We start from the raw sequence: 14,898 nt of genomic DNA on the forward strand, positions 1-14,898 counted from the left end.
TTCCTCCTAATTGGAGTAAACAAGTGTGAGATTTGTAACAGCTTTTAAACCACACTGCTTTCACTTCAGAATGGTATTTGTTTCAAAGTTTACAACAGGAACATAAACATTACGTCCTTTAAAAGAACCTGAAAATAAACTGAAACTTTTCAAAGGGAAGATTTCCATTTAACCCAAATGAATGTCTTTTCATCAACGAAGAAACATTCGCACAACTCCAGCATATAATTCTTCTCACAGAGATAGCACTACTAGTTAGTGACACCTTTTACATGCTGCCTGTTGCAGATAAAGACCCTCTAAGCTGTGTCTGTCTGGATGCTTATGTTACTTACTTGAACATTTGAACCTGTTACTTGAAGGGGAGAGGACAGAGGAGGAAGGTGAAAGACAGCTAATCCCTTAAGCCATCTGGTGACTTGAGGCCATGCTTTAGATTATACTTATACTGAAAACCTATTCCTTTCACTCAGTTCCCTTCCCTGTGTCAATTTATCATTGGCTTTTTTTTGCTGTGTTAGGATTTCTTGTAGTTAATCATGGCAAGAATCAATTGTCTTTTCATGCCACAGTAAATATTCACGCTGGAAAGATATTATATTTTACTCATTTCTTCCCCTTCTTTACTACTTACAGTGATTTGTAAAAGCTCTTGATACATTTTCACCAAACTGCGCTGAAAACAGGGATAACTTTGTCTTTAGCAAAGAGAGAAATAACTCATTCCAGTAGCATTTCTGTGTGATCAGGAAAAGTTCTGTGAGATGACAGGTACACTGAAATATCCATGTTATGCAGGGTTCAAAAGAAATGCACCTAGAGACTACCTTATAATTCAGCTATCACATAACTGAAAATGCAAATGCTACCTGTAAGAACCAATCTGTATCACACTTGTACATCCCAAGCGTCTCAAACCTGATAAATTTGCATCCATATAAATACAGCATATTGCACATTAAGCCGGTCCAAAAGGCTGATGATTTTCTAGGAACCTACATGAATTTTTGATCTATTTACATGTGTGATTCTATATGAAGCCAAATCAATCGTGTGTCTGCCGTGAAGCAGCAGTGAGACTTCACAGCTATTTGATTTCATTAGCTTTCCTACACACTTGACAAAATTACTCTTCAGGACTTTGCAGTTAACTTTTGATAACATGCAGTCTTTTCCACTATTGCTCATCCTGCACATAAGATTATTTTTAAAATTGTGTTCCCGAGGCAGCTGCAAAGCAATTCTGTCATAAATGTGCTGGTTCTGTGCACTCTAAGTGAAACAATGTTCTGGTGCATGCTCCTTCCATATATTAATTAATTCTTTGCAGTCCTTTTCTGGCTAGATGGCAGATCTGATTTGTCAACCTTTCTCCGATAACCTTCTTAAAAAAAAAAAACCTGTCCTTTTCACAGCCACTTGTTCACTACCCCCTAAGCAGGATGGGAGAAGGAATGAGAAGAGCAAAAAGGAGGAAATTTGTGGGTCAAGATAAAGAAAGTTCAACAGGTAAAGCAAAAGCTACATATGCAAATAAAGCACAATAAGGAATTAATTCACTATTTCCCATTGGCAGGCATGTGTTTAGCCATTTTCATCATATGTAATGGTTACTTGGGAAGACAGAAGCCATAACTCCAAACGTCCCTTGTTCCTCCTTCTTTTATCACTGAGCACATCATATGGTCTGGGCTACCTCTCTGGTCACTCAGGGTCAGCTGTTCCAGCTGTGTCCCCTCCCAGCTTCTTGTGCACCCCCAGCCCACTCGCTGGTGTGGCAGCATGAGAAACAGAACAGTCCTCGACCCTCTGCAAGAACTGTTCTGTCATAGCTGAAACATCATCGTGTTACCAAAACAGTTTTGGTCACAAATCCAACACACAGCACCATAAGAGCTGCTATGAAGACAATCAGCTGTATCCCAGCCAAAACCAGTGAAACATTGTCTCCATTTCTGATCATTGAACCTCATTCACATGCAGCTTGGTTAGAAAGGTGGAGGTGCACAGCTCTGCCCACCATACGCGCATGATACAGAGACTCTGATCTAAAGTTCTGGCTCATTCTTTCAGGTCTGAGACAATCAGTATATCAAATTTCATCTCATGAGATAGAAAAGTTCACTATTCTGCCACGAAAATAAAAACAAAAGATCAGTGATATGATTAAAAAACTAAAAATAGCAAGATAAAATACATAAACCATTACTGACCAAGAACATCCCACTGCCTGGCCAACAACAGTGCGTTGTAAGACATTAGTTGGAAGTAACAGCCTAAAATATACTCAATTTGTGCTTCTTATTATTTATTCCTGAAAAAAAACCTGGAAACTAAAAATTATTATTAAATAGTTTGTACTGCAATGGTACCAAGAGCTACTAATGAAGGTAGCACTTTGTTGTGACAAAGGTTGCAGGAACATGCACTAATGAATCAGCAAAGCTTTGGGGATCTGAGATACTAATTGAGCTCAATAATCCTGAACTTTAACTTAGGCTTCAAAATTCTTATGTCTGGCCCGCATCAAAACAAGGCCCACTCAACCATGGTCCTCTTGTACATCCGGATGTGGTATTTATTAAGATTTGTTCCAGTTTCTACTCTAATCATTACAAAAACAAATTCCTACCGAACTAGGGTGAAACAACAAGTCCAAGGTGAAGAACAGGATGGCCAATGGAACGAATAATGAATTAACTGTATCTCTACTAATGTATCTGGAATAGCTATGCTGTGTTGAAAATTGCCTTTATGTCATAAAATGTAAAATCCTGTGATCATCTCTATTGTCAACTGGAAAAATGAAATGGACTCCTGAAAAAGGTGAAGGCAGATAATAAATATATTTCCATCATCAGTATTTCCAGAATCCAAAACCAAAATAGTATCGAACAATTATAAGATTAAGATTATTGGATAACATAAAAAATACAAGAAATAAAAATTACTCATTTTATAAGGCATCAACGAGTCACTAATTGACACGAGCTGAAAAAAACCTCCTCTTGTTTGCTGGTTATTCGGCAGTGGATTCTGCTGCTCTGTCCTCTGAAGCATCTGGTACTGGCCATTACCAGAGATCAAATACAGGACCAGATGGTCTGTTGGTTTCACTCACTACAATGGTATGACCGCTGAAATGTAAAAGCTCTTCACAGGACCAGAAGGAGAGCATTTACCTCTGAATGCCCGACCTCTTAAAAAAAAAAAAAAAAAAAAAAAAAAAAAAGACTTGTCATACCTTTGTGTATCCCAGAGAATAGCAATCCAATTTAACTCAATGATTCTTCAGTGTATAAGAAGTCAAATTACTTGAGAACTTTTCTCACTGAGGAGGATCTGGTCTTAGCAAAAGAAAGCCTTTGTGGCTTCAGACTTATCACAAAATAGTGTACTGAGGATGATTCAGTAAGCTAAAGCTGAGTATGTGGTACTGTTTCCTCTTGGTTGGCTTCCAGTCTTTCTAATGTTCCAGGTATGTGGACTCATCATTTTATTTCTCCTTCCTAAAATTATAGCCACAATTTAAAAAAAAATGGACTTGACAGAAGCGGGATAGCTGAAATGAAGCAAAGTAACCTCATATTTGGGCTTGCTTTGTGATAATCAGCTGCCAGAACCGCATTTCCTCCTCTCTTCTTCTATGTCTCTGTAGAGGTGGTTCTAAAGGAGCCTGGTATTGAAAGAACCACTCACCTCAGTAGTCGTGGCCTATGACCACTCCGGCTTCTGCATATAGGAGTTTGAAGACACTTCTTTTCTGAGGCTTCTGTTTTTCATCCCTTATTAACCTCTATCTAAGAATTATTTATATTTTGGCTGTTGTTTTCTAAATTCAAATAAGAAGAGTTTTAAACGTTTGAAAATTGAGATTAGTCAGGATCCATTTCTGTTTATATTACGCAGCCAGAGAATATGTATGCGGAAAGATGCTTAGGGAAGAAAAAGAAATGTAGGCTTTTCTTCCTTGGCTTCAGGAACAGGATGTGTATTTTCTTGATCATCACAGTGGTTTATAAAGGGTGGCTGTCATCCAATGATATAAACCTTCAATATGCCAAACCTGCATAACAACTGGCTTATCTCTTAACACATTCTCTGGAGAGACAAGATGTCACCCTTGTCTTACCTTATTCACCCCTTACGCTACTTTCCTTGCTAACCCTAAACCCTTTGAGACAATTTTGTGTGCAAAAACAAAACCTGAAAGCTACTGCATTGACTTATAATGTAACTTGCATTGTGGGCTCCACAGACATCATCTTGTCTGCCTTGAGTCTTTTAGAAAGAGCTACATGCTAAAATAATTATTGAAAAATAATGATTCTTAATAATAGAAAAACAAAATCACATCCTATCGACACATAAGCAAAGAGAAATATACTATCACATACGAAATGAACACTGATACTCCTAAATTCAAAATAATCAGTATTATAAAGAAAATACAAAGGTTTCAGCAGCTGGGGTTTTTTGTTTGTTTTGCCCTTTTTTTTTTTTTTTTTAATCCCTGTGTAAGAGAAGCTTTTCTGAACAGCAAGGATGTTATTTAAATGGGAGGCAATGAGAACAGAGCTGTGAGGCTTGCCAGCCCTCTTGGAAAGTTACAGTGATCACATGGCACGGCTGGGGCCAACTGTACCACGATGCATCCCATTTTCTTCAGGCAACAGGCGGTGTAAATAGTCATATAAGGACACTGGAGATTCACACTCAAATTCTCTTACTTCACAATATGAATTTAGGTGCCTAGTTTTCCATGTGACCCAAGAAAATACTTAACAGAAAACACAGAAAATTAGATTTGTTCTGAGAATTTTCCTATGGCTTCCCCTTCCTTTCTTTGTTCATTTACTAAATGGATCACATTTCTAGTGTGTGATTTTCGGAAATAACCAGGACCAATTTGTGGAGTTCAAGGCAGACAAAGGTGATAGAGGCAGTGAAATATGAAATAATACATCTTAAAATAGCTGGTACCCTAGGTGGTAATGTTATCAAACTACTTCATGCTGAATTCTTTCTCACTGCATCGTGTTTCACATTCAGAAGAGATGAACAGAGAAGAAAATGAGTTTAAGGAAAGGTCACAGAGGAAAAAATATTTAGAAAATCCCTACTAAATTATAATTCATTACCATGGCTTCTCCAATACACTAAGGGTAGTATAATAACTTGCATATTGGTGGGAAGACAGAAGGCTATTTTGGAAACCTATGGCCAAATAAGGGTTTTCCAATAAATGAAAAATAAATCCCAAGAACTGTAGCTGGGCATGACAAGGAATTCAGATGTATTGTTGTATTGTTTAGATAGAAAATTGAATCAGCAAAAAGAAAAGAGAGAACAGATAACACCTGCTTTTTCCAGGTAGCATTGAAAAGGAGACATGATTCTGCTTTTCTTCATCACAGTTTTCCATTTGAGGCTATGCCAATGTATTATACTAGCAAGCAGTCTGAGTGGCAATCTATTTAGTCTACGTACATGATCCTGGCTTTTGCATTATATAAATAATAGGGGAACGGTATGAATTTCTGCACTTCACATTCCATATCAGCTCCCAAGGCTCCTTCTTCACTAATTTAGCAAGTCTAACAGCAAACATATGAGGATACTTGGTACCATCCCAGTTACCCAGAGACAGTATTTTAAGAAGGAAAATGAGCTGTGGAGGTGACTCTTTCACCTCCTCAAATTCAGGAAGCTTGCTTTCCCACCCACGTAATAACGAAAGGGAGTATCTATCCCCAAAGTTACTGTTTAGCTCTACAGCAAAGCCACTGTGTAAAAATGTCATCTGAGAAATAACATTCCTGGCATAGGAGTGCAAAGACCAAAAGGTGTTTATGTTCTTAACAAGATTTATTTATTTTCACTGAGAAAATTAGTTCCTTTCTATGTTTTATAACATTTGCTGCATTCTTGTAAGTATCCTTTTCTGATGAGATCATAATTACTTAATTAGAGGTGATTAAAAACTCATATTCTTTGTGTATTCCTACTAACCTGTGCTGTAACTGAATATACAGCACTTCTGTTTGTGCCACTACCAGGAAAACAAAACAGTCACCAAAGGTGGCTCTCAAACCAACCTTGGAAAATATTTTCGCTGCCAAATTTATCCATCAGTGCTTGCTAGATTAAATAACAAAGCAAACCAAAATAATCCCTACCCTTAACCAATCCCTCTCTGACACATGGAGTGACAACTTTTCCCATAGTCCTTCTGAGAAATGAACTTTTTGATTTACCAGAGGCCTCAAACTCCCAATCCAAAATGACCACAATGGCTGCAAAAGGTAGCACCTTCCCCTACTTACAGGGATGCAGTTTTGGTATGTTCTCTTACTCCCAAGAAGCTGGATGTGGTGGTGGGGACCTCTGTGTCAGGGAAGTAGAGTGGAACCCCTTCATAGGTGGGCTTGGGGCATTTTGCATCTGGAGGGGGTCTCTTGTTGATCATAAACAGGAGGCAGACACCAGCAACAGCAGCAACCAAATGGGTGCATGAGCCCTCTGCAGCACCCACGGCACCGGTTCCCACATCTGGGCACAGGAGAATACAAAGGAGACAGCTTTCGAGCTGATGTAGAAAAAGTTCATAACCACCCAAGTGACAATAGGTATTTCCAAAAATCCAGAACGTGCCAGAACAGCAGATCCATTTGTAGCAGAGAAACTCGCTGTGCTGGCCTTTCAAGTCCAGTCCATGTAGAAAGCATACCTTTTAAAATGGGATATCAGAGCCACATGCACCGTTCCTGTAAATCATAATCAGATCTAAATGCATGAAGTCTCATGTGCAAAAAACGTATGTTTTAAGGTGCCCAGTTTTCCATGTGACCTAACACAACTATAAAAGGATAGCGGTTGTCTAAAGAAATCCTGGGATCTTTCACAGGCGGATCCCTTCCGCCTGTGTGTGCGCTTCTGGAAAATGCCATGTTACTTGGACTGTGCCTTTCAAAGGCAGTCAGTCAGATCATCTTGTGAAATCCAGGGTGATAAGAGCATGAAGAAAGGAAGAAAGCTGAAGTTAAAGAAAAAATATAGCTGCTCCTATATCATTGAACTGCTTTATGTAGAGTTCTCCCAGTCATTCAGGGTAATGAATTCAGAAGGAAGGAGGGAGTCGTACATCAAGCTCTTTTAAAAAAGACTTCTGTTTTAATTATTAAAGCAGTGCTATCATACAGAATGTCTATAGGGAATTGTTTAATTTTATGCTTTTTCTTTGGTGATTGGGGACTACATTATAAAATATAAATGTGTTCTTTTATTTCTTGAGAATGCCTTCTGAAGGACACTCACATTTCACATTTATTTCATTCTGCCCTCTTTTCTGTCTGTTTTTGTCCATGGTGGTAGGGCTTTGGTGGAGAAGAAATATTTTAATTTTTTAGTGAGGCTTTTCTGGCATCTTTTTCCTCAGAACTGTGCCAAATGTGTTATTAGAAGGGATCTCTCCTATTTGAGTTCTCACAGGAGGATTCATAAATAAGAAGCAAAAGTGCTATTACCTGCCCTAATTATGGGGGGTACAACAACCAGAGTTTGATAAAACCACATGCAATTTCCAGTTAAACATTCTAATGGGATACATCTGCAAGTGGCAATATTTTCTGCACAACCTTTCAGAACCAGGAAATTTATAAGATAACACATACACATATTACAGCGTTCCTAGCTTTCCTATTTTATAACCATTTTAAAATAGAGCTTATATAGTAGAAGCAATACAACAATTTTACAGTTTTCCCTGCCTAAACCAGCGTTTCATCGTTCATCCATCTACAGCAATTCTTCCAGATTTGGGCAAAAGTCAGTAGGCTGAGATCATAAAGTTACTAATGCTCTGACATCACTTAGTAACTGAAGGCCCCTTTTCAAAGGGGGTCTGTGACATGCCTGGACTATAGCATAAACTCGGGTAATTGACACTGGGGCCTGAGCATCTGGGTTAGCTTAGCAACAGATGTTCACAGTCCCTTTCTAAAGCCATCCTCGTGCTTCTGTGTTCTGGTGCTGCACTCCTGAGGGTATGTCACTAAATTTCTGAGGACATCTCTCCTGCATGTTGTAAAGCTCAGCTGCATTCTGCTTCGTCCCCCAGCTATCCTTCTGGGGACATAGCAGGAAAGGGAGGATTTGTGGGAAGCGACTAGAGGATTACTAATAACTTGCTATTTTAACATGCCTCAGTGCTACAATGTGAGAAAGCACAAACAGGAGCAGAATCAAGACAAGCTTGTCAGACCTGATGACATTATTAATATTATTTGTTGCTGACATGTATTTGGGTGTATCAGAGGCAATGGGGGAAGACAGAAAAGAGGAGTCGGCTAATACAGTAGTGAATAGGTGTCCCTAAGGGTTCCTGTCTTGTTGAAAGTCAAAGCACTTTGGCTGCCTAATTCTCTGAGATAACATCACCAATTACATTAAATTTGTCTAAAATTTAGAGGAGATAGAAGCACTATTTATAGATTTGAGCAAACAGAGCCGATAAGGTATCAGAATGCTAAAAATGAGGAGATATAGCTAATCACCTCTAGATTTTTGTTTTAAATCAGAAGTGGGGACAGATGTATATTTCCTTCTTACCCACCTCTTTTATCTATGTGTATTTCATTGTAGTAATTTTGCAGTGTCTCGCTTCTGACCATATCAGAAATATAACAAGGACAGGGAACTGAATCTACTCACATTGTAAAATTTCACATCTGCTGACAACTTGTTTCCTCAGCCTCTGTGTTATCACTGTTCGAGGGATCGTCAAGACAAAGATGCTCATACAGTAAAAATGCAGCTTCTGTAATGCATCCATCATGAAAATAACTCAAAGGGAAACCACAATTAAAAAACTAGAAATACTTTAAAGACAGTGACATTAAATGGAAATGACACCCAAAGAATAAGGTGCAGATCGGTTGTGATTATTGACAAGGAAAAACATACTATAGCTTATGGACGACAGCACAGAAATATCTAGTTTATAAAAACAACTGGATTTCTCATGGAAGTCGCCAACTATCAGGCCCAGCAATGCAGGCATGCCAGCTTACAAATGAACACAGCTGCCACCGGTTATAAAAGCATCCAGCTAGATGAGCCTGTGTAAGCTTCGAGTTGTGTGCAGAGCCTGTAAGATATCACACGCTACCAAAAGTGATCAAGACAATTGTAAAAAAAAAAAAAAAAAAAAGGAAACTCAAAAAAGGATGCAATTAAGGTACCATATTCTTATTCAAAAGATTTAGTTATAACTTGACACACAGTTCCTCCATGTGATAGGATAGATATGTTTTGACAGCACAATGTTTAGAGGAAAAATAAAATATGCAGCCACATACAAGTTACTTGCTAGACTGCACATTTCTGTATGCACAGCAAGGACAAGGAGAACCCCCTTGGGTGACTGTATAATGTAACTTTGCTGGATTCATTACTTTGCACAGTGTTCAGCAAAAATGAAATAGCCTCTGTCAGCATTGAAGACAGTGTGATTTTGTAACAAACTTACTTCAGAACAATGTGTTTGTCGTGAGACTTTTGAGCCTACTAACTCTGCTATGCCTGGAATAATGCCTCTGTAGCTGAACACAGCACCAAGACCAAAGGCTTGAAAAAGCCAGACCTAAGTATTTGGTGTGTTTTGGACATGCTCACAGGAAAAAACTGGATATAGATCATGTGTGACATTTCTTAACCATGTGGGAGACTATTATCCTCAGCAATTAGGTAACTTTCTTTCCTCAGGCTGGAAAAAAATGGTATAGAAAATCTTAGACAAGATCCCACATTTGCGTTGCTCCATGTGAAAGGAAAAAGGAGAGCATCTGCTTGTGAAATAATCACTATTTAAACATAGGAAATGAGTTAAATATTCAGTTTTCACAACAGAGAAAACATTTTTTTCTGTCACAAATCCTACAAGGATCTGTTTTGAGACCCATAGTGCTCAACACTGTCGTAAGTTAACAAAAAAGTCAGTTAATAATGGCAAGACAAAACTTGTTGATAAATCAAAACTACTCAAGGCAGTCAATCTAAAAGCAAGCTGCAGAAGAGTCTCATGATTTCAAGCAGCTAGATCATTAAAAAAAAAATCCACACCAAAACCAACCAGTGAACAAACAAAAAAATTCCCACCATCCCCCCTCCTCCAAACCACATAACAGCTCATAAACATATCGACTTTGCAGTTTGCCTGACAAATTAGCTTCTGGACAGGTGTATCAGAGAAGGGAAAACCATTTCTCTGCTCTGTCATTATAGCTTCTGAAAGCATGCAATACTGGCTGTTGTCAGTGGCAGAAGATTGGTGCAGGATGGATCAAGATTAAAAAAAAGAGTGAGGGGCATATGGTGGATGCCTTAAAGAAAGTGATAACTTTCCTTATAAGTTTTTGCAACCTTCTATAATCTGCAGTGGAGCCTGATTGCAGAAGGGACTGTCAAAATCAAAGTCCTTTTCTCTTCTAAATGGACACAACATCACTTCACACTTGTCTTACTGTCATATTTGGCCCTTTGCAAGGTTTGATTCATCTTATGTTGTGGTACTCAGCTGCCATCGCTCCACTTAAATGTGCCTACCTTTGAGTGCTGCTCTTCTAGATTATAAGCTACAGTGGTTCAGCACTTTGAGGTCCTGTAGAATATGCAGTGTGACATGAAACATTTAATAAATGCATTTAAAATTAAGTTCGTTGTGCTAAAGATGATGATTTCAGATTCTGCTACTCAGCCCACTCTATTCAGCTGTGTAGGAAGTATTAGCTGTTTAAAATTTTTCTGTATTGCTATGGCAACCCTCATTCTCCAGCAGCCTCTTACAACAGCACACAGAAATGCATTCACTTTTCCCGCAAGCTGCACCCCACTCTTGAGAGTTGGGGCTCTGCCCCCCAGTGAAATGCACACCTAACTCCCCTAACATTTAATTTGACTTGTAAGCATGTATCAGTTTACTCTGCAAAATTTATTTAGCTCATTACCTGGCTAATTGTGCAAGTCCAAATCTCACAGACACGTATGCTCAAATCACTTGGGCTAAGTGCAATTACAGACTGAGAAGCAACTCTAGTAAGCACAGCACTATCTGGCTTTACATAGGTGACAGAGTGGTTCCCACATCTGATTTTACTCAGTAGCATTAAAAATAATTTCCTCCTGCATCACGACCTTGCAGCAAGGGGCAGGGAGAAGAAGGGAGAGGAGAAACATCACACGTGTGCTGGTTTCACCAGTCACATGAGGAGCACTGGGAGATGGAAGTGGAGAGAATGCACCACCTTGGCCCTGTCTTGCCACATTGATGGAGAGCAGAACAACCTACACCCTTGAAATACTTGGATATTTGTAGGTGTGAACCCTTGTGCAGAAGTAGGGTACTTCAGGATCTCCCAAACTGGCCAATGGCTAAATATAACAAACTGCAAAGTGGTACCTTAAAAGTCAACAAATGATTTTCCTTACTGCCAGGTCTGCACCTCATCTGGGATCTGCAGCAAGCAGACTCCTTGATGGCTGATGGTAAAGTATAAGACCAAATGTTTCTGCAAACCAAAATTTGCCCCTCCATTAAATCTGTACCACTGCATCAAGTGCTATGTAATAAATAGACAAAGATAAAACTCCCGTCTACATTCTTGAGAATTTATTTCCCTAAAGAGCATAATTCTTTTTAATTCCAGATATATGAAAAAGAGCTTGTGAAGACTGTTCTCATCAGCACTTCCTATATTAATGAGGAAAAACTCGACAAAAGTAAGAATGTAATCTGTCTTGCAAAGAAGGAACAATCAAAGTTATTTGCCAGTCACAGAAGAATGAAACTATTCCCCTACCGTTACCGTAATCATCTCTCTGAGGTGAGGACACAAGAAATGTTACTACTCTGTGGACGAAAGCAGTGTCTGTTTATCCACTCACTGCAACCGCTTTCTTAGGGACCTCATATATGCGATGAATTACAAATTTGGTGTTCTCTTCCCCACACTGAAGCATTCCCCAGGATTTTTTCTTCTAATAACCCTAGCCCAAAAGAAATATTATCGTAGGTTCTTTTTCCTGTAATTCAAAGAGGAATGGCATAATCAGCCCATCATAAGGTTAGCTATTACAGATTCCTCTCTCTCAGCCGGAAATGTTTCAGTAGCTGTTTGAACTCAGTTTAAGCTCAGAACAAGAAAGCAGAAGCTAAAAAGCACTGCAAAAAGGTGTTGTTTGCCTATGGCATTGGGAAATTGTCATCAATGAGTGTAGGCAGATGTGAGAATGTATTGATCAGATCACTCCCAGATAATGCTGTGTTAGAAAAAATAAAACCCTCGATTTATATGGAACAAGCTGCTTAAAAAGACATCATCAAAATAGTTCTCAGAGATTAATAAAGTTAAATAGCCTTCCCAGCCCAGATCTTCATGTACATGAAAAACTTTTGCATCCAGGGGTCTTACTTGCCCTGATGAACAGCCAATCTCTGTCCTAACAGAGCTGTCTGTACAGTTTATTTCATTTTTCTGTTTGTTGTTTTGTTCATAGTCATTTGAAAATGATCTAGCTTCAACATTGGGGAAACATTGCAAGAAAAATGTGTTTTTTCTTTCAAGCTTTTCATCATTGGCTATTCTGTGATGTAAAAAAATGCTCACAAACATGCTTTTGAAAGTATTAGCTATCGCAATAACCACTTCAATAAAAAATTGCTTAAACAAAGAGCACCCCAGGACTACTATTTCAATAAATGACAAATGTGTCCCTTCATACCTTGCTAAATACAAACATATTTGAAATTCTGACTTGTTCTTTCTTAACACTTGAGCATTTCAGTGGCTGCAGTTCGGCACCCAGGAAATCTCTGCCAGCTGTGCTCCCTGAACATGCTGCCTTCATCTTCTCTCTCCTAGGGTGAGATGCAAGACTACCTATTATCTTGGCCAATACACCTGCCTTGGGCAAGCCTCCCACAGGTGACTGCAGTGCGACTGAGCAGGAACTTGACTGCAAGACAGTTGGCAAACTTCTTGTAGCCTGAGGCCTCTGTGACCAGCAGCCTGCAAGGGGCCCAGCTCACTCATGGACCTCGTTTCCTGCAAGAAACATGCCAGGAAATGCCAATCAATAGCAACAGATACAACAGCGAGGAAGAGGCATGAGGAAGGTTTAGCACCACCCTTACTCAGTGCTAATCTGCCTTTCCAGAGACCCTGATTTTCCCCTATAGCGATCACGTAACTAACACCTTTTCAACATATGGCTGTAAATACCCACCACGTTCTCACCTGCATTTAATTGTCTCTAGTCACATATTCCAGTGTCTTGCCAATAGGCTGATGGGGTTCGATCAAAGCAAATTGTTAGAAATTATTATGCAAATTCACTCATCAGCAAATGTGCCTTGAATGACACTAAAAATTACACCAACCGTGACAGCCAAGCCACCTTGAACCCCGGCTAATGATCTGCAACCCTGTTCACATTTCTCAAGTGAATGCACCCATTTTGAGTTTGAAAAGCTAGAATGGAACAAGAAGTTGGCACCAGGCTTACAGGGGGAGGTTACAAATTGCATGACTCATAGGAAGCACTGAAGGAGAGACTGCCTCCCACTCAGAGAGAGGGATCTGATTCCCATTACCAAGAAGTTGCATTTACTTCTTTTTGAACTGCAAAGATCCTGCTTAAGTTACCCCATCCCCCTGCAGGAGTGATGTAAGGAGTTTAATACAGCACAAAGAGTTTTGCTGCTCAGATTTATTGGAGACGCGGGAGCAGACAGGCAGACTCAAGATAGGAAATAGCATGCATCACCCGCTCTCCAGTTTCCTCTCTACTGCTCCACTAAGTGTGGTTTTTGGCACACACGCTGGAAAAAAATATTTTCCATTAATAGTCTGGACTAGTGTATTAGACCAGTGCACTGCCTTCCAAGAAGCGTGAGATCCAAAACATGTTTAATTTAGTCTAAATAAGGTCCCTCTGATCTGCAGTACTTCCTGGATATTTGTATATGCATGTCATTTTACAGAGACAGGTACAGACATATGGTTCACATTTTCCTTTAGCTAATTATTTTTTCAGAGATTCAGCACTAGAACTGATCAGAAAAACATTGAAAGAACCATGTTCTATTGGGAAACGAAAGTGCCTTCACAAATGGAGAAAAGTATTAAATTCATCATCAGAAAAATTTGCATCAAAATCTTCTTTCAGATCTAACAATGGATCAGACACATTACATGACCTGCGTTTCCAAAGGAAACAGCTCGCATGTCAAATACTTGTGACTGGTGAAATGCTTGTGAAAAAGCAAGAAGCTGCGGATTATTCACAGAAGTTATTCAGCAAATATGAATGAAGACATTGCCCAGCCCTGCGATGTGATTGCAAGCCTCTTGTGAGCCAAAAGAGAGGGGAAAGTCCTTACTAATTATTATCCCAGCCTATGAATTTGGACTAAAGGAATCCACTGAGATTTGTATGCATCTCTGTCTCTCTTTATGTTAGATGAATATTGCCATAAGATGTATTTTCCTCTTTAGAGATTTAGCCAGGTCTCACAGCGTGCTTTTAGACTACACATGAAACACAGCATGAAATAATCTGTCACCTTTCTTTAACAGGCCATTACTTGCAGTCTTCTGGGCCAGCTTTGAATCAGATCTGCCACTCTTGGCAAGCTGAAATGTTAATATCCTTTTGATATTCAGCTGTGTTTTTGCCAGGCTGGATGAAATAACTTAGGCTGGAAGCCCTGATAACAACTGTCTGCTGAGTATTATGAGGATCTCCACATAAGACAGGAAAAAAGCTATGTCTGAAGAAATTTCAGATAATCGTAATTTCTAAATGGAAAAAATATAAAATTAAATATTGTGCAGCTTT

This window comes from Caloenas nicobarica, chromosome 4, assembly GCF_036013445.1.
Source record: "Caloenas nicobarica isolate bCalNic1 chromosome 4, bCalNic1.hap1, whole genome shotgun sequence".
Lineage (NCBI taxonomy): Eukaryota > Metazoa > Chordata > Aves > Columbiformes > Columbidae > Caloenas > Caloenas nicobarica.